At 37.3% G+C, this 18,735-nt stretch overlaps 1 long non-coding RNA gene across 1 annotated transcript; it reads left to right on the forward strand.

The window, feature by feature from the left end:
- Window positions 1–645: 645 nt before the first annotated feature.
- LOC140001446 (uncharacterized) lies at window positions 646–15,593 on the forward strand. Its single transcript, XR_011806679.1, has 3 exons — window positions 646–754; window positions 9,096–9,287; window positions 15,191–15,593. It is a non-coding gene; the product is annotated as an uncharacterized lncRNA (long non-coding RNA).
- Window positions 15,594–18,735: the final 3,142 nt, after the last annotated feature.

Below are 18,735 nucleotides of genomic sequence, written 5' to 3' on the forward strand. Positions count from 1 at the left end.
AGGTGAGAGCACAATTAAAAAATTAATGGTTTGCTCCACAATTTATATTTTTGTTCCAGAAGAAAAGCTGGTTTAACAGGTTTCTGATCTCCCTTATGTCTCACACCTACCATGTCAACCACCACCACGATTTATTGGCTCCTCAGCTGAGTTCTTGTGACTTTTTGTGAAAGCACTTTCTGAACCCAGTTGGTGAAATCATGCAGTTTTTGTTTAGGTTTGTTTTGTTTTTAAAAGAAAGAAGAAGGAGGAAAAAAAAAGGGGGGGGGGGGAGTACAATTTCAAGAGTAGCCACACATGGAGCACAACAGAGCACTTAAAAACACATGGTGCAGGGGAAATGGATGGAGCAAACAGCTGGAAAACTCTTCCATAAATCTCACTCTTGGAGCAGTCTAGCACAGAACCACCCAAATTATCACAACTTCTGACAGAAATTCATCCAGATCATTATGTCACTGTGGATGACACACACTTTCATTTGTAAATCCCAATTTTATGTTATTTTTCAACATCACAGGGCTTCCACCAAGCAGGACAGTACTTTAGATGCTGGACACTTGCCTGTTCTGAGTGATTCATCTAAAATAACACAGATGTTTCCAAACAGTGGGAGGGGAAAAGGCATTGTTTTAAACCTGTAAAACTGTCCTAGCCACCTTTTATTTGAGGAGGATTGTAAAACCAAAATTCTCCTGCCTTACACAATTCTGATTCACACCCCGCTGAGGTACCAGAGGCCAACGTAATTAAGGTATGTGTATACAGAAGGTCAAAGTAAGGTTATGTGGACATTAATTCTAGCATTTCCTAGCTTTTGCATGTTTGCCTGAGCAAACATTATCTATTTTCTTGTGGGCTGCTGGAGTGTTTATTGCAACTGTATCTAAGTCACACAGTCTTTTTTTGTCTTTGCCTAACTTTACTGGCTATTCCTGCCTGTTTAAGAAATGTCTAGAACAAAGATGCTCACATGAAAAGAAAGTAACTGCTTTAACTGAAAGTAAACTTTCACTGATCACACACAAGGTTATCTTCGTATAAGTTATGCACAAGAACTGCAGTTATCAATATACCTAGTAATAACTGATTACACTGCCAGTTTGATTTGTTTGCTGTGTTACACGAGCCAGCCAGGAGCTAAGCTAACCCAGCCAACATCCCTTGTACTTTTGATCTAATGCAATAGATGAATTTCAGACTTTTAAAAAGGGAAAGGCTATGATATATATAAAGGTAATACTACCTAACTGCTTATATTTGGTAACTGTGAAAATAATAGCAGACAATACATTTCTTTTCTGATGCCATTCTGATCAAGAACCATTACAGGAATGTGGAAGACACAAGTAAAGCAATTAGGATAAGTGGAATGGCTTTGATTGCTTGTATCAAACAAGTGAACTGTTTGGGAAGATGGGCCAAGTTGGCGAACTTGCTCAAAATAAATGACCAATGCAACTTTTCATGTATGCTTACTGTAACTCATGCACTATGTTAGCTGGACTGGCTAACTGTCAATATTCTGATGTGGCACACTCTCAGTTACAGTTTAAATAAATTAAATTAAAGATAAATTGACTGTAACAAATAAAAAGTAAATGACTAAATTTTGTGCCCCAAATTTGAAGTGACTTCTGTTCAGTGGGACCACTCAAATGTGGGAAGTTAGTCATTTGCTTAAATTTTCACAAGATCAGATCTCTACATCCAGAAACTCAGCTGCTGCACCCAAACATTTTTCCCTCAGCACCTAATTCTTGGTCACCACTTTCCACAGAGAGCAGACAGTGTACAACAGAAGTCATTGCAGTCCGTGTATTGCCTATTAAGTAAAATAATTTATCTTGCTTATTTGCCATGATTCATTTTGCGAGACTGCATTACAAATTTCAGTCATAAGCACTAGATATGTACTATGAAAAGCTGAAGAAAGGCTTCTCAGTTGTTCTTAAGTCTAGAGCTGGTGAACCACAACCTCACTGATATACAGGATAACAGTTAATTTGGGATCAACAGTATGAAGTTTATTAATTATTATTTTCAAGTGTTACAAATGTTTTGGGGTATCTCCATCATAGAAATTCCTTCTAGCAGCTTGATGTTCAGAAAGTAGGTCCTCTGCCTTTCTGAAAAGCCAATGACTTCTGAGGCCCCTCAAAAGGGTTTCCTTAGATACCTCACCACTTTTCAACACCTCCGCTGTTCATTTTCATCCTACAAAGGAAAGGACCTGCCTAACCTGCCACTGTTTGCTGCTGCCCCTACAGAGCCCGCAGTGCTGTAGTCCTCTTAGAAGCATGTAAATAATTATTTGTCATAATGTTTTTCTAACCAGTAGTTAACCTTCTGGTGGTGGACATCTACAGACCAATATTCACTGGCTTCATGGGCTTGAAAGAGATGTGAAAGGTAGCTCTGAAAGTCTGTGTATCTACTCCCAGCAGGTGACTTCAGAGAGAGGAGGCTTTTTGCCTTCTCATCACTGTCAAGAGAAGCTTCCTGAATCCACAGGCCCTTAGAAACAGTTTCTGAAGCCTCCAGCTTTGCAGAAAGTGATGAAATTACTTTGTTAAACAATGCAAAATTTACTCGAAAAGACAGACCAGAAGAATATTTTTTAAAATATCTTAGTCGATTCATTCAAAAATACACATTGGCAGCAGGAGGGGAAGTAGTTTAATAATTTTAATGGCCAACACTTAAGAAAAGATTAAAGGTCTAATACATTAAAAAGGAAACTGCTGATGGTAATCAGTTTTGCTGCTTTTCTGCATCTTTTTTTTTTTCTTTTTTTCTTTTTTTTCTGTGTTTGTGTATGAAATGAGGCTGGGGGAGGTCGGTGGAATTTGAAGATTTAGGGAGATTACTGCGTTCATGAGAGTGTTTTATTGCACTTTGGCAGTTCTGGATTTAACCAGAAAATCCAATTGTGGAAAAAGGATGAAACAATCTGTTTTTCCTCTAATCAATCACGAGGTTTCAGGACACATTAAAATAAATTTGTGAGCACCATTCTTCTTCCTTCCCACCGCTGTCATAGCAAATGATGATCCAAAAACTGATTGACACTTCACATATCAGCTCTGATGCCTGCTGCCCTCCTCTTTTTACCAGTTCTTATGATCACAAACAAATAACTTCAGAGATGTTACAAAAACACAGAGAAAAACCTTCTAGTAGAAGTATTTCAATAGGTGCTTCACCTAAAATATTGGCAAAATTATGACCAATCACATGAAATACTATGAAAATTCTCATAAAAGAATAAAGCACATTTTACTGTACTGTATTCTTTGCTTTTGCCTACAGTTGCCTGTTATTCCTAAGCTAATTGTTATCTCAGATAGAGCAACTAGCAACCAAACTCAGACAGTGTTTTCAAAACAATACAGAATACAGAATCATTCCCTGCTATTGCAATAAATAGCAGTGGCTCAAGGCCACAATACTGCTCACTGTGCAAAGCCTCTAATCCAAGGTAATATAATTTTACCCCTCTAACTCTTCAAATTCAGATGATAAGAAATGTGCATCACACATAGACTGCTGACAGATGGCTTCTGCTACCTAAGCAAGCTTGTTTCTGTGAGTGCAATGATGTTGAGACACCTCACTTTTTCTTAATGTAAGCATCTAGTCTAAGATATCACATTAGATATAAGGGACTGTTATAGGCACTTCCAGAGGGCAGCTCATCCTTTCCTAAGGCAAGTGTTGTGTCCAGTGAGATCTGTCATTGCTGAGGGTACCTTCCTCTCTGTTGAGCCTAAGTATAGAGTAAATGTTTGATTTTTAGACAGTTGAATTCAGGGTAATTCTACCCAAAGATGACATTAACTTTTTGGAGAAGCAGCTATTTAGCTACTCCTATATCACTGATCCAGGATGAGCCCTTTGTAAGCACAGAAGACTACAGACTCTCAGTTTCAGTTGACCAAGGTAATTAATACTGTCTTTAGACTGTAATTTACCTTATATTCCCATTCACATGGATTTTCCCTACCCACCATAGGCAGATCCCTGAACCTGTGCGCAGGAGCAACGAGGTCCTCCCACATGCTTTTATTTGCTGGGAACTGTTCCCTGATGCTGCTGACATCTGTAGACTTGAGTTCATTACTGCATCACAGCCCAAACAAATACCTGTATCAGTGGTGGACAGCTTTGATGTGAATGAACCAAAATCCCTTGGAGAATTCTAGTAGTAAAGAAACCCAGCTAAGTGCATTAACAGCACCTATAGCCAAGGGCTCTGTCCTGTGGCCTTTTATTGTGCAAGAAGTCACTAGGACTTGTGAGTGCTGGTATCTATGCTTGGTATTAGATGATACCAAGTATTATGTTGTTGTTGTTGTCGTCATCGTCCTCGTTATTCAGCTAACAATTAATTGGAAACAGTTGTGAATAAAGTAAAACCATTAAAAGGTACAGAAAGTGCTGTGTTCATTTCTGTGTGGTGTTTGTCCTGCGCCATAGTTTCTAAAGCTGTTTCTTATTTCTCCTCTCCCTACTGTCTTTCATGAGCACAATGTAAAAGTGATAACAAAGGTTAAATATTAATATAGAGTCTCCCATGCTTCACTGTAAATGTTAGGAGGTAGCACTGTGTTTGCTTATAGTGGTTTAAAAAAACATTGTCTTCCAGCATGGAAACCAAGTGCTGATATATAAGAGGGCAGTTATGCAAAATGCTACCGCATACTACTCCTCAAAACAAAAGCAGAAATAGTCAGGAAGATTTTGCTGAGTAATATTTCAGTGAAAGAGGTGAAGAGAAACTGGAAAAGAAGCAGCAGGAAATACCAAGACACAGTTTAAAGAAGCATTGGGAACATGGCTTTGATAAAAGCCTTCATCAAGATTTATGGGCTGAGAACTAAGCTGTAGAGGAACTTTCATAATTTTTTTTATGAAAAATTAAAGAAATACCACCTATTTGAATCCTCCTGCATGCAAATGTATGGATATGGTGATTTATTTATTTTTTGTATGTGTAAAATACACAAATAAATAACATTATCGGCAAAGATAACTACTCATTTCTAGCTCTAAGTAAATAAAGCCACACCACTGAAAATTAGCTCACCTCTCAGACAAAAGGGCTAACAACATACTGTTATCTTCTAATAAATGTCGTTTTATATGGGACAAAACTCTTCTATTTTTCATTCACTGCAATCTTATGATTATTTATATGATTATTTATATCCTGCATAAAAACAGTAAAGATATCCCACGTTTTGATTATATAGGTTTACATGGCAAATATATGTTACTTCTAAAGTGCTGACCACATAAATATTTATCATACATATTTTTCTGTGCAAGAACCGCATTTAACTTCATCAATTCAATTTCATTTAAAAAGGACTAAGCCAGCATCTTAAACTGATTTCTGGCACAATGGTGAGGTGTTTTTTTTTTTTTTTTTTTCCTTACTGTCATTTTAATTCATTATATTACTGTGCTATTTTTAAAAGATCTCATTTATATTGTACATTGCAGTTCCATAGATTAACAGTTGGAAACTAAAGATTAATTTACAGGAAATGCAAAGTATCAAAGTGTAGTGACAGGAGTTATCTTAAGAGTTGTATTGTATAAAATACCACAGGATCTGTACTATGGCATACTTTTAAAGGTGAGGGCTACTGTGAAATAACATAAGTATACTGTATTATATGGTAAATTACACCTTCATTCTATTTTAACTAGTATCTAGAATGGTAAATTTTGCTTATAACTTATTAGGGGAAAATGAGTTGTTAGGAGACATCAGTAATAACACTCCATATAGAACATTACAATATTTCAGTGGCTTACATTTACAAAAGTGAACACCGTGCAGGTGAACAGCCGCTGAAATTTATCATCACCTGATGGCTGTTCAGTGGTCCGTGTGAAGGGAATTAACTTGTCTGTCCAGTTTGGAGCTGAAAACTCTCTGTATTACAGAAACTGCCACCAAACCTGGCACCTTCATTGGCAGAGGCCAAGGGTTAGGTGGTTCTTGGAGAAACATGTATTGCTGTGCTTTTAACTGCTGACAGACTAAGTGCGGGACTTCATTTGTCAGAGACAGTGGCAAAACCATTTAGAAGTTTTAAACAAAGCTCATGAAAAAAACACATCCCCCACTAGATAGTTTTAGCAAGTGCACAAAATTACCCTGTCCTAGTTTACTCGTGGATGTGGTACCAGGCACTCAATCTGTCTCTGAGAGAATTGTATTCACACGAGCAGGAGTTATGGTCTTGGGGCAGAAATTAATGAGTGAGGTTTCCTGGCCTGTGTGATACAGGAGGTCAGACAGAAAGATCATGATGGTCCCTCTGGCCTTTTAAATCTATGAATCTGTGATCAGGAAATGGAAATCAAATTGTTTTCAAAATCAAGCAATGTCTCTTTTCATTTGGTCTACATAGTGGCATGTGCATTTGACATTTTATGTTGCAGAGGTTAATATGATATTCTGCATGAGTGGGGGCACTACCCATTCCCACAGAAAGCTTTTTGTATCACAGGCTATATTGCATACACTATTTTAAGTATTCTTCCACTGTCAGCATGGTATGCAGCACTTTATCACTTGTGTAATGCAAGTTCTTGAGAAAGCAAAATAGATCCTTCAGTGCTTTGTAGACTTGCACTGGAGGAGTACATGAGTAAAGGCAATGTTATGCAGCAGCTTTTCTGTAGCTAGAGAAGTTTTAACATTCCTCTTGATGTAAGCAGGATCAGGCTCTTTCCAACACTGAAGTAAGCGATTTACACATCAGGACTATGTGTGTGTACAGAATCAGCAATTTTCCTACCATTCTCAACAGGTTTTCTGGTCATTCTGACTGTTCTGCTGGTCACAATGGGGTGGCATCAAAAAGTAATTGACAGGTTTAATTTGAAGAGGATAGCTTTTTTTTTTGATTTTGATTTTTTTTTTTTTTTTACTAAGGCTTTAATTTTTTTCAGATGAGAAAATTCCATATTAAAAAAAAAAAAAAAAAAAAAAAAAAAAAAAACACCATAATTCTGTCATTTGGATAGAAGATGGCACCATAAATACAAAGGGATAGAAGCTGGCTCTCCAAGTGAAGCATACAATTAGTTCTGAATACCTTTCTTTCAAAATTATACTGATAATTGGCAATCTTATTCACTTGAGTTTGCATTTGGCTTAATGACAGAGACTTCTATTAACTGATGCATTTTTCTTAAAGTTCATTTGCAAATAGCAGGTTTACTATTTGTGAAATGCCAGTTTTCTTTCTATTAAAAAAAAATATATTAAAGCAGTTCTAAGTGCACAATTCCAATTCCCAGCATACAGCATATGTCACCAAATTTAGGACTGGAATAGTTTTAGGAGCCAGTTCTACTTCATGAGCAGTGCAGTGAGCAGCAATACTTCACAGTTCTTTCTTAACCACCGTCTCTTGGTTCCTGCTCATTTTGCCTTGTGTCTGCTCATTTTGCCTTCTGCCACAGTGTTCTGCCGTTCTCCCTGTGTGCTGGCTGTGTCATGAAGCTGCCTGGCAAAGAGGTCAGGCTCAAAAAATGTGTATTTTATATTTATATATAATAAAATATGACACATATATTTAAAAAATAAAAAATGAGGGAAGGAGAGCACAAAGCAGTTCTAACACAGCAGAGCAAAGAATCCTGTGATCTAGTCTGAGCATCACCTCCTCCTGGACAGACCCTGGTTTAGTGAGTGACATCTGTAAGGAGATAATTTCAGCCCTTCTAGTTTTGCATGCCAAGTGTTCACCCTTCTCCACACCTCAGTAACTGTGTTGCTTTCCATTCACCCTAGTTATTCCATGGTAGTTTGCCACAAATAGATTCAGAAACTGACTGTCAGGTTGTTATTGGTGAAGTATTTTATTGCCATACATGAAAACCGTACTGACTTTCCTCCAAAATGGGAGGAAAGAGCTGAACTGTGCAGTTGATGCTACCTGTAGAGAATAAAATGTCCAGTAAGGGGGGGGGGGGGGGAAGGCTATTATCTCCCCAAGATCAGGTCAATGTTTTATGCCGGTCTGCAGAGGAGCAGGGTAATTGAGTGTTGGTCTTGGTAGAACAACATCTCCAAGGAATCCTTTTTGGTGTCAGAAGCTTGGCTTCTTTTTCCCCTCTTAGAACAAGATGCCACAGAGTAACCTTTGCAAGGTAAAGCCTATTTTAATCCTTCCCCTCGTTGACACTTCATTGCTTTATACTTGTAATGATAAACGTGATAATGAGTAATGACAACTATTCAAGGAATGTGTGAAAGCAGGTCTGAAATGTCAGAATTTTGCATGAGGAAAATGTCTCCAGCAAGGCCTCCTGCTCTGACTTTAACCTACCCCTCATTAAAACACATGCTGAATTTCCCATAAGTCAGGCCAGAGTACATTCTCTGTCTCCCCCTCTGTCCCTCTTTGCGTGCAGTTTTTTTAGATGGTGCTAAAAGGCCAAATTATGGGAATTTTCAAACTCGTTGTTCCCCATTAAAATGCCAGTTCTGGCTCTGATTCTTATTGTTTAATCCCTTGAGTGCTTTAGGACATTGAAGAGAGAATATCCATTCTCTGAAAGAGCGCTCACCCTGCGTGTATCTCTGTCCCATTGTCGCCAACAGCAGGACAGAACAAGCGGAGTGGCTTGGCTAGCAGACAAGGCTCTTTAGCAAGGTGCAGAAAACAAGCTGTATGCAATTGTGCCTCTGATGTTACATGCAATGTGCCTATTCTGTTCTCTTCCACATGGACTTTTATAATGCCCTCATTACCATAGTGTCTGAGTGCCTTCTAATAGTGCATTAACCAAAACAGCTAACATCTGTCACTTGTTTCTCCTTTCATCCTGCCTCCAGGGAGAAACGCCTGTTTAGAGAAAAACCTTTGGTAGTGAATTTTTTTTTTTTTATGAGAGCAAGATAGGGAAAAAGGATTGCTTTTTAAGTGTTTATTAGTGTACATGTTGTAAATTTATACAAAGGGGGGAAAAGGTCAAAGAACAGCACTTAGAGCAGAAGGTGATGAAGGGGTACGCTGGTTCACAGACTGTGTGGAATCACTCCATGGTGCTAGTGTGCCTTTCAGGAAAGCTCTGCTGTGATCACCATTGTGCCTTGAAGCTGCCAACCCCTTCCTGCTATATTGGATGATTATGAGCAGGAGCACATATCAAGAGCCAAGGCCTGGGATCGCTATCAGTGAGAAAGACCAACGCTTTGAATGTGACAACCAAAATTCTACCAGAGGGCAGCATGGACAGCACCAACCTGACCATCTGTAGGTAACTACTGCTGGGTGACATAATTGAGCTTTTCCATTGCTCTGGTTTTAACTTCTATAGACTTTAGAACAATTGAGGATAGATACTGACCTTTGCTTCGAAAGCAAACTGAGGATTTCAAAATTACAGTTAGAAACCAGGACCTTTCCACTACTATCATCAGGAAAGAATTTCATTTGCCACCTATGCATAGGCCTCACAGAAACAAAGGTACCTTCACCACATAAAGTGGAAAGGAGACATAGATTTTATCCAACAGTATCAGTTGGTCTAAGAAAAGATGTACCTTTTTCCAAAATACTGCCACCTTTTCAGTTTCACTAATGTTTGTGTTTAGTTTTTTGGGTTCCTGATAAACGACTGATGGTTCTTCTCACTTCTGTGATTTTGGTCATTCCTTTATACTCACCAAGTTATTGTTATTTATTCCATAAAAAAAATTATCATCCACACCTGGCAGACTTCTTAGAAGACTCTGCATTGCTGACTGTATGCTATCTAGCTAGTTTTAAAGCGTAATTTGACAATACTGAATGGCTTGTTTTGTCTTGATAATCTGCTTTATATTAATTCAATCTGAATCTTGTTGTCTAAATTTAACACTCAGAACTTTGATTATTTCTACCAGCAGTCCAGCTAAAATTGCCACCTTTTTATTTTCCAGAACTTTTCAGCACGTATTGAATAGACATTACCTATGGTTACCATGGCAAGGTATGAGACTTCAAAACTAGATGGATAAGCAAAGAACTATTAATTACATTTTGCCTTGAGTCACACAAGAAGAATTGATTCAGACATAGCCCTGCTGTGGGCCTGCATTAGCAATATACCACAATGACTTTTCTCCTTGTATTAGCTGCACTTGACAGCAAGTGGAAGCTTACAGACCAGATTTTCCCCTCTTTTTTCCTTCCTCAGGCAGCATCATGCAGCAGACAAATAGGCTAACAGTCCAGACCAAAATTCATGAGGGCTATCCTGAGTACAAATAAAATGGTTTCCACTCCCTTGTAAGGGAACACAGCACACATCATAGCCCTTGATATGTCTGTCTTGAAATTAAACTCAGAATGCTAAATTTAAATAACACAACTACTTGTTCATATGAAAAGAGGTAGATAAGAGAATTGTTTTCTTACCTGTAGTTCTTAGGTTTTAACCTCAACAAGTCTTGCAATTTGATTGTACTTTTTCATGAAAGTATGCACACTTATTCTGTGACTTTATATCAATACCAGCATCCCTTTCTAGGCTGTGGGCTGTTGTATATTTAAACCATATGTGTCATCCAGTGTTGAGTAACTAACACTGAGATAAACAGTCTAGCTTTTTATAATGGAAGATGGTTTGTTCCTAAGTCCTTCAAGAAGAAAGGCAAGATGTTTAACTGGCATCATAGGATCTACATATTAGTTTGCTGTCTCTGGGTTTAGGTCTGTCTACCAAAAGTCTGTTCACTTTTTATTTGTAGGTTTCAAAAGCAAGTACAAAACAAAAAAACAAAAACAAACAAACAAACAAACAAAAGAACATGTTTAGCAGTAAATATTTTAAAGATTTGATTATGTTATCAAATGTATAAATACCTAGAAGGTAGACCAATATAAAAAAAAGTCACACGTAAAAGAAAAATATATGTATATATATATACAGAATGTCAAACTACTTTTTTTTTTTTTTTGGTTAGTTTTATTTTAATAATTATAATCTCTCTCTTATTCATTCCAAACAGGGAGTGATAACAAAATTGTCAGACTGGGGAAAACATGAAATCATCACACACAAGGATATGTGTTTTCAACACAAGAATATGTTTTCAACACATATTCTTAGTGAGAGAAGATCTGGCTTTTAGCATACATATACCATACATTTAAGAATGTGTTACGACTTGAGTGCATGTGATAGACATTGTCCAAGCAAGTCTCTAGTCTATTCAATAGGCAATGTAGAGGCTATTTTTACAAACTCATGGATTCAAAGTATATTGTTTTCATTATTTTCAGTGGCTGCATCCGTTGAGTAATACAGTTTATAGTGTTATGGAGAACACCCATGTGACTATATTGTTCAGGGCGGGGGGGTGGCAGAGGGGAGGAAGTGGTAAACCCAAGTTTACATATACTTTTTTTTTTTTTTTTTTGGTCTAATTCTCAGGCCACCTGTTTTGTAGCTGCATATAAACTAAGCAGCTGTGAACCCAGTGAACTCCAGGAAAGTACATGAATCTTACATTACAGATCAGAAGCCAGGATGTGACCTAACTTTGGTTTCAGAAACAAAACAAACAAAAACTGAAGTGGTGTTTGCATGACATTTTTCGTGGCCTGAAAATCTGCGGTATCATGTTGCACCTAGTCTGGTGCAAATGGCAAACCGCTGCTGCAAGGAAGTCCTGCTGCTGCTTTTTTCTCTCAGCCATCCACCTGCCAGCTGTGTAGTATCTCCCTCTCCCTTGCAGAGGACCCAGTGCTTTGACTATGTTTGCCTGTCTGACTTCAGTGGTTTTTTTTCCTCTGTTGAGCCAGTTGATTATCCCAGCTCACCTTGCAGCTGCACCATCATTAGGTCTGCAAGAGAAAAGGCAGAGGGAACACACAGCCAGGTACAAGCAGATTAATGGGGGACATTAGCCCTTTCATTAGCATTTCTCCATTAAACCGGGGCAGGTTTGATGTTAAAATGGACCCTAAGAAAAAGCAACATTTCCCTGATGTTTTATTAGCTTACATTAAGCACAAACATTCCCACATTCAGTGAGGTCAAACTTAAACAACCTGTTCTAATCATGGGTAAGAATCACATTTGATAAATTTCTTAGTGCGAATGAAAGAAAGAGGTGAAGATATTTCTTAGTTCATCAGTGTGTATAAAACATTACAGGTGTCAGAGTGAGATTTTCCATGCACTTTGGTTCAATCTACTAGCTTGGTTAATTGAACTGGATGCTGCTTTAAGAATCTTTTTTCCATTTTAAGCTAGAGAGTGAACATTTGAGACTTCACACAAGTCCCTCAGCATTGACCCCATTCGCACATTTTTATAAACTAACCGCTCTGATGGGCAGGACCAAACGATATGGTCTTCCATTCCTTATCTGAAAGCTGAGCTTGTCATTTAAAAGAAGAGAGTGTCCTCTAGCGGGGAATTCCGAGTTTTACGCTTCACGTAGCACTCGAAGGGATTAGACAGTTAACTGGTTTTGTAATGATGAAAAAAAGAATGAAAGAAAGCAAGCTCACACCCTTGTACTGTAAGTACAGTCAGCATTGAAAATCCTACAAGTTCATTCTCCTCAAGTCCACTTAATACACAGCCCTTTTTGGCAGATTATTTTATATTTTTAAAAGATGAATAAAGTTATTTAGGAATGAATGAATACATGTTTTGTTAATGTTGTTCATCAGTTTGTTCTTCTGCTCTTGTCATCTGAACAAGAAGTAGAAGGAATCAGGTGTTTTGTTTGACTATTCTAGCAATGGGGATGATCAAATGGATCATATGCAAATTGTTCAAACACGCTTCCAAATAACAAATGTGCTTCCAGAAACAAGAAAAAAAAAAAATAAATCACAAATAATCTACCAGCAACAGAAAGTTAAATTAGCAATGAATATCAGTCACAATGAAGCACTCAACCAGCTCTTGATGTGACACAACTTGAAGGGACACAATGTGCTTTCAAAGGGCACTGATGTAATAGGATGAGACATGGTGACCTTTGTATGGTTGCCTTATTAGCTACACAGGCAGCAATCAAGCAACTTTAAACAGCCCTGAGATCTTGTTCCTGACCTCTTCTGAACATTTTTCATTTAATAACGTGTCAGTGGCTTTTACATTCTCCCTTCCTGTCTGGATTGCATAGAGATGAGGAATAGAGAGACCAAGACAGATAGCAAAAGCCTGATATGGTGGAGGAATGCTCTCCCTCTATGAAAGCCCTCTGTGAGTTACAAGGTTGAGGAGGCAGAACCTGTGTTCATGTCAATAAAAAGAGATAACCCAGTTCAGTTCATCTACTCCCTCATTTTTCTCTGACATATTTCATCTCAGTCTGATATATTGTTTGTTACCAATATTCTATCTATCTTACACCTGATAGGGGACTTCCTGTGCAGGATGTAGCCTTTATTATGCCAGAGTTACAGCCAACTCTTGCAACATTATCCCAATCCTTGCAACTTCTACAAATATTCATAGAGACCTGCTGCTGGACCATAACATTTCAAATGAATGTCAGCTTTCATTTACAAAAATATAAGATCCTAGGTTCCATGCTTGTAGAAGAAAGCTTACACAAGATGAAGTCCAAACCTGAATTCTAAATGCCAAAACACAAAATGTATTACTCTAAATATGTATCATACTTTTAAAAGCTGAATGGCACCCTTCCGAGGCCTGAGTTGTGATTTCAAAATGTCTGGAGCTGGCAGTTCTGTGCCAGTGAAAATTTCTCACATAGGGAGCTTATTTTCCAGCACACAGCTCTGGCTACTTCTGAGTTACAGGGCACAAAGTGAATTTGGCAGACAGCAAGATCTGTCTACATGTGTCAGTCAAGTTTACTAAAGTGTCTCTCCTTATTCATTACATTCAAATGCTTTGTGAGTAAACTAGGACTGAATTGCAGCTAGGAGAATGTTTTAGGGGCTGGAGGGCATAGTTTAGGTAGAAAAATGGAGTAGAAAGATGTAATTTCCATTGTAGTCTCTTTTTCTTCTCAAATGCTGAAGTACATAATCTTCAACAGTGTTTCTAAGTATTTGTTTTCTAGTCTTATACCTGTGCCATCTCCCCTTTCATTTTCTTCCAGGCTAGCTATTTGCAGTTGTTCATCTGAGCTGAAACTTCTGAAAACCTGAAAATTCAAAGACAAAATAAGAGCAAAACAGATTTTTTTTTTTCTACTGAAGATTAAGATGATTAAATAATGTCAAAGATAAACCCATTGAGTTATAAGTCCAATCTTCACATGATTTTCCTTGGACTATATTCCTAATATTTTGCAGTCATTTTTTTTTTTCATATATTCTAGCATATGGCATCTCTGGATGGATGTGCAGAGACACAGGACTCTGGCAGTAACAGATGTGTGTTCAATCTCATTTGTTGTCATGAAAATTATCATTAGGGATAAATTCATCCAATCAGAGAACAGGAACCTACCTTAAAAGTTTTAGTTGTCGATGAAGTACAGTATCATCTCCATGGGTTCTCATTGGGTTTCCAATTCATGAGTTTTCTGTCATTCAATCATTTCTAAAAATGCTATCTTTACTCTAGCACATCTCACTCATATCTTCTCTGGAGATATTCAAGGCCCATCTGGACACCTACATGGGCAGCCTGCTCTAGGGAACCTTCTTTGGCAGGGGGTTTGGACCCAATGATCTCCTGAGGTCCCTTCCAACCCCTACAATTCTGTGATTCAAAGTAGGAGTAACAGCAAATCTTCATCAGCCAGCCCATCATTACATTAATATACTAAGCTTATGCCCAGGTTAATACTTCATGAGAAGTGGAAGGTATATCTAACTCATGTGGGCAGAGAGGAGAAAACAAACAAACAAACAAACAAAAAACAACTTTGAATAAACTATAGGAAATGTATGTTGAATTTTTTGAAGCCTAGTGAAGAATGTTTGTCCTGTGCTAAGACACTGAGAGCTCTTTCCATGGGTTCTCTGAAGAGATGACCATTAAAAAGAACCTAAATTAGATTAGAGCATAAAATGAAGCTTGCATTTGGTGCTTTTGAACTGCTTACTGCATCATGCCAGAGGTCTGGTCAAGAGGGAGCCAGTTGTGAATCCAGCACTGTCAGAGAAAGCATTAGAAACAGAGTCCAGCATTACTGTGAGACAGCAAAGCTGATTTCTGGTCTCTTTTTCAGTTTCTTAGGAAGCTTTTCCACAGATGAAAGGATAACCAGCATCCTAGCTTTGACTGCTGAGCAACCACCGAACCCCGGGAATCACCTCATGTTATGGATGTCATCAAGACCTTGCAGTCCGAATTTCAGAGGAATTTGGATCCACCCTTTCAAGAGACATCACATGTTACAAATTAACCACATAGCATGTATAAGTGGAACACCCTTCAACCTGTAATCATGTTCTGGATGGTCCTCTCAAATCACAGGCAATGAATCTTCGCTCTTCTGCTTGGTACATCTTTCTCTGTTACGTGGATGTCAATTTTCTTCTACCCTAGCACTATAAATGATAGCAGATCATCATAGCCTTTATTAAGTAAAAAATCATTTAATATGTCAGTTTAATGTCCAGCTGGAAAATGGGTGGATAGCCCAGTTGGAAAATCCCAGCTTGGATTTTACTGCATGAGAAAATAAATAAATAAATAAATAAATAAATAAATAAAAATATTCCTGTTGTTAAATCACTGCAGCACGCTGATGTAGACAAATATTTAAGATACTTTCACAATGGCTTTGTCTGAACTGGTACAGAATCAGCTTAAGCTAAATTTACCCAATGTACCCTTCCTTACACAAAACTTCGACAAGTAGTATGACAATATTGAAGGTACTAAATGCACTAAGGATTGTGCTGATCTGTTAAATGCATAATCCTATTTGACTTTATTTTCTTGCACAGCCAATGTTGTGTATACGTATGTTTTTATGGGTGTTCTCGGAAGAATACCGGATGTTAACTAACTTTATGTGAAATTCTGAGCACTGGCAAAATGGTGAGAAATTTTGTGATTAGAACTGAAAAAGAAAGGATTTTCTCTCTTTCTTTGAACCTTCACTAGTGGTAAAACGAAACACACTTAATATATGATACTTGCAAGCAATTCATCAATTTATATAATTGTCTAAATGCTGGGCCCTCAGCATATAAGGCCTGAAAATAACACAAAGCCTAAAGGAGTTTTTGCAAATGGTGTAGGTAGTCAGTCTTTAAGATAACACTGATGTACATTTCTAAAACAGCAATAATCCGTATGAGGTTAACCTGCTCAGAAAAGCTTAGTGTATATGTTTTTCTCCCTAGTCTGTTCTTTTTTTTTTTTTTTCTGCAGATCCTTTAAGTATTTGATCTAGTATCCAAGAGTCAATAAAATTCATTTACCCAAACAGATTCATAAATTAAGAAAAAATACACTAAGAACATACAGAACATAAAACTTCACACATATTAATGCACTTATGAAAACTATGTAGTGCTCTATATCACAACAGTTGCAAAAATTATACAGTGATAAAGGTTAGTTTATTACTAACATGGAATTCCTAAGTAACGAGCATCACCTCTTTATTCAGATTTCCCCTTTGACCATGCTAAACAGTGCCTTTCCTTGAATCTTGCAGCCTATAATTATATCTGTGCATAGGTCATTTTTTATTTTTTGTCAGCCATGTATGATGTGGGCTGTTTTTTTGTTGTTGTTTGTTTGTTTGTTTTTTATCTTTCCTCATAAGGCAATTGTAGTTCAGTTGCCCAGAGTAAGTGCAAAAAATATATTGAATGGCTTGAACAGGTGCTTCCATACTTTGTGCTGGGAGGATAGGGTATCCCCATACAGTGATACATGTATATGCACTTTCTACAACTCTTGGATTATTCTGAATGATCACGGGTAGAACTAGAAAGAATATGGAAGATCCTCCTATGATGGATCTTATGCTCTTGACTTGCAACCCCTGCTGAGAGGATCTATAACAATCAGAGATACAGGATTTTATTTATTTATTTTTTTTTTTGTAAAGTAAGCAGCCAAATCTGGTCTGAAACATCAGATCACTAGTAATCATGCTGACCGGCTTTGTGTTCATTCTTTGCTGTTACTAGTTGGACTGTCCATAAACATTTTTTTTTTTTATACTGAAATTGAGAAAGAAAATGCCTTTTTTGTTTCTTTTCTCTTTAAACTGCACTCCAGTCTTGTCTTGTTATACAACAGGTTCCTGACATAATACAGTAGTATGATTCATAACTAATGAAATTTGGCAAAGATGAAGTATATAAAATAAGAAAAAAAACATGCATCGGATGAATCTGGGAGACTATCAGATCATAATGTACACCATCCATTTGCAAGAGGTAAATAAAATACAAGAATTGTGAATGGGGTTCTGAAGATGCATAACCGATAGTTTGATTTTTTTATTATTTTTTAAAGGAAAGAAAATGAGAATGTTCTAAGATCATTTGCTAACAAATGAAAGTTCAGTGCCTGTCAACAAATAAGGAAATTTGTCCTGTCCTATCTGTCCATCTGTCCCCTTCCCCATGTCCCCAGGTGATGAAAGTCGAGCTTCTGTCATAGGCAAGATGAATTTGGTCATCTTGATGATCAAATCTGGATGACCATCCATCTGGATAGTCTTATTTAGCTATAGTGACATGGAAAACTTCAATAGTATGTGAGCTCTGGGCAAAATATAAATGCTTTGTCTTAAAAAAGAAAATAAAAAAAAAAAAAAGGAAAAAGCATAGATAAGGAATCTAAGCTTGCAAAATGTCATTGGTCTTAAAGGTTATTAGTTAGAAACTACAGAAGCAAGGGGTTTACAAAGTGAATAATCTCAGATGATCCCTTTATCCAGTCACTGTACAGGGAGACTTTTTCTCGAAGGTGGCTCAGTATTTTTATATAAATAACTCATTTTCTTTTCCAGCTAGCTGAGTGCTCCTGCTGCTGGACACTGAAGGAATCTCAGCAAGGGCACAGATGTTGACAGCTGTTTTAAGGTAACTGTGAATGATTTAATGTCCACACTGTCCAAATTTAATTTATCATATGAGAATGAATTCAGAAAAGAACTTCTTATTTCTGCTAATAAAATATCTTCTCACTAGAAATCTAGTTTAGGTTTTTCATGCAGGTAGCAATCTTTATTAATCTCTACCATTTGACTGGCACACATTTCAATTTTAGATGATTTTTCTACAGTACTTGAAGAGTATATTAGCTAAAAAATACACTCTGAAATGTAAGTGTAAAGTATGCATCCATTATGCAGTAGCATCAAGGCAGAATTAGACTGTACTTTGAGACAAGATATAGTATCTGTCGCTCCTGTGAATGAGCCTTGATTAAATTAAATTCCCTACAGGGACAAAGGTTCAAAAGTTCCTAGTTTAATAAAACATATGGCAAAAAAAATGTGGGAAAGAGCTGAGCATGTGAAGCTTTTGCACTGTAAATGGATCTATTTCTCAAATATATGCATTTTCTCTGTACAAAGCTATTCTCTGTCAAAATACTTTTTTTCTTAAATAACTCAGTGTTTGCCCTGTTCACACAATGTGTGTGAAATACCCCGCAATGTGTCTAGGTATAGCTCTGTGTACTCTTTGAAAGAGGAACAGAAATTCCAATAAAACATGCTACAAAGTAGAAACTCTGAGGTCTTTCATTTAATTAAATTATATTAAATAGTCTGACCTAGATATAATTTATTTAGAA

The sequence above is a fragment of the Anas platyrhynchos genome, chromosome 1 (genome assembly GCF_047663525.1).
Source record: "Anas platyrhynchos isolate ZD024472 breed Pekin duck chromosome 1, IASCAAS_PekinDuck_T2T, whole genome shotgun sequence".
Taxonomy (NCBI): Eukaryota; Metazoa; Chordata; class Aves; order Anseriformes; family Anatidae; genus Anas; species Anas platyrhynchos.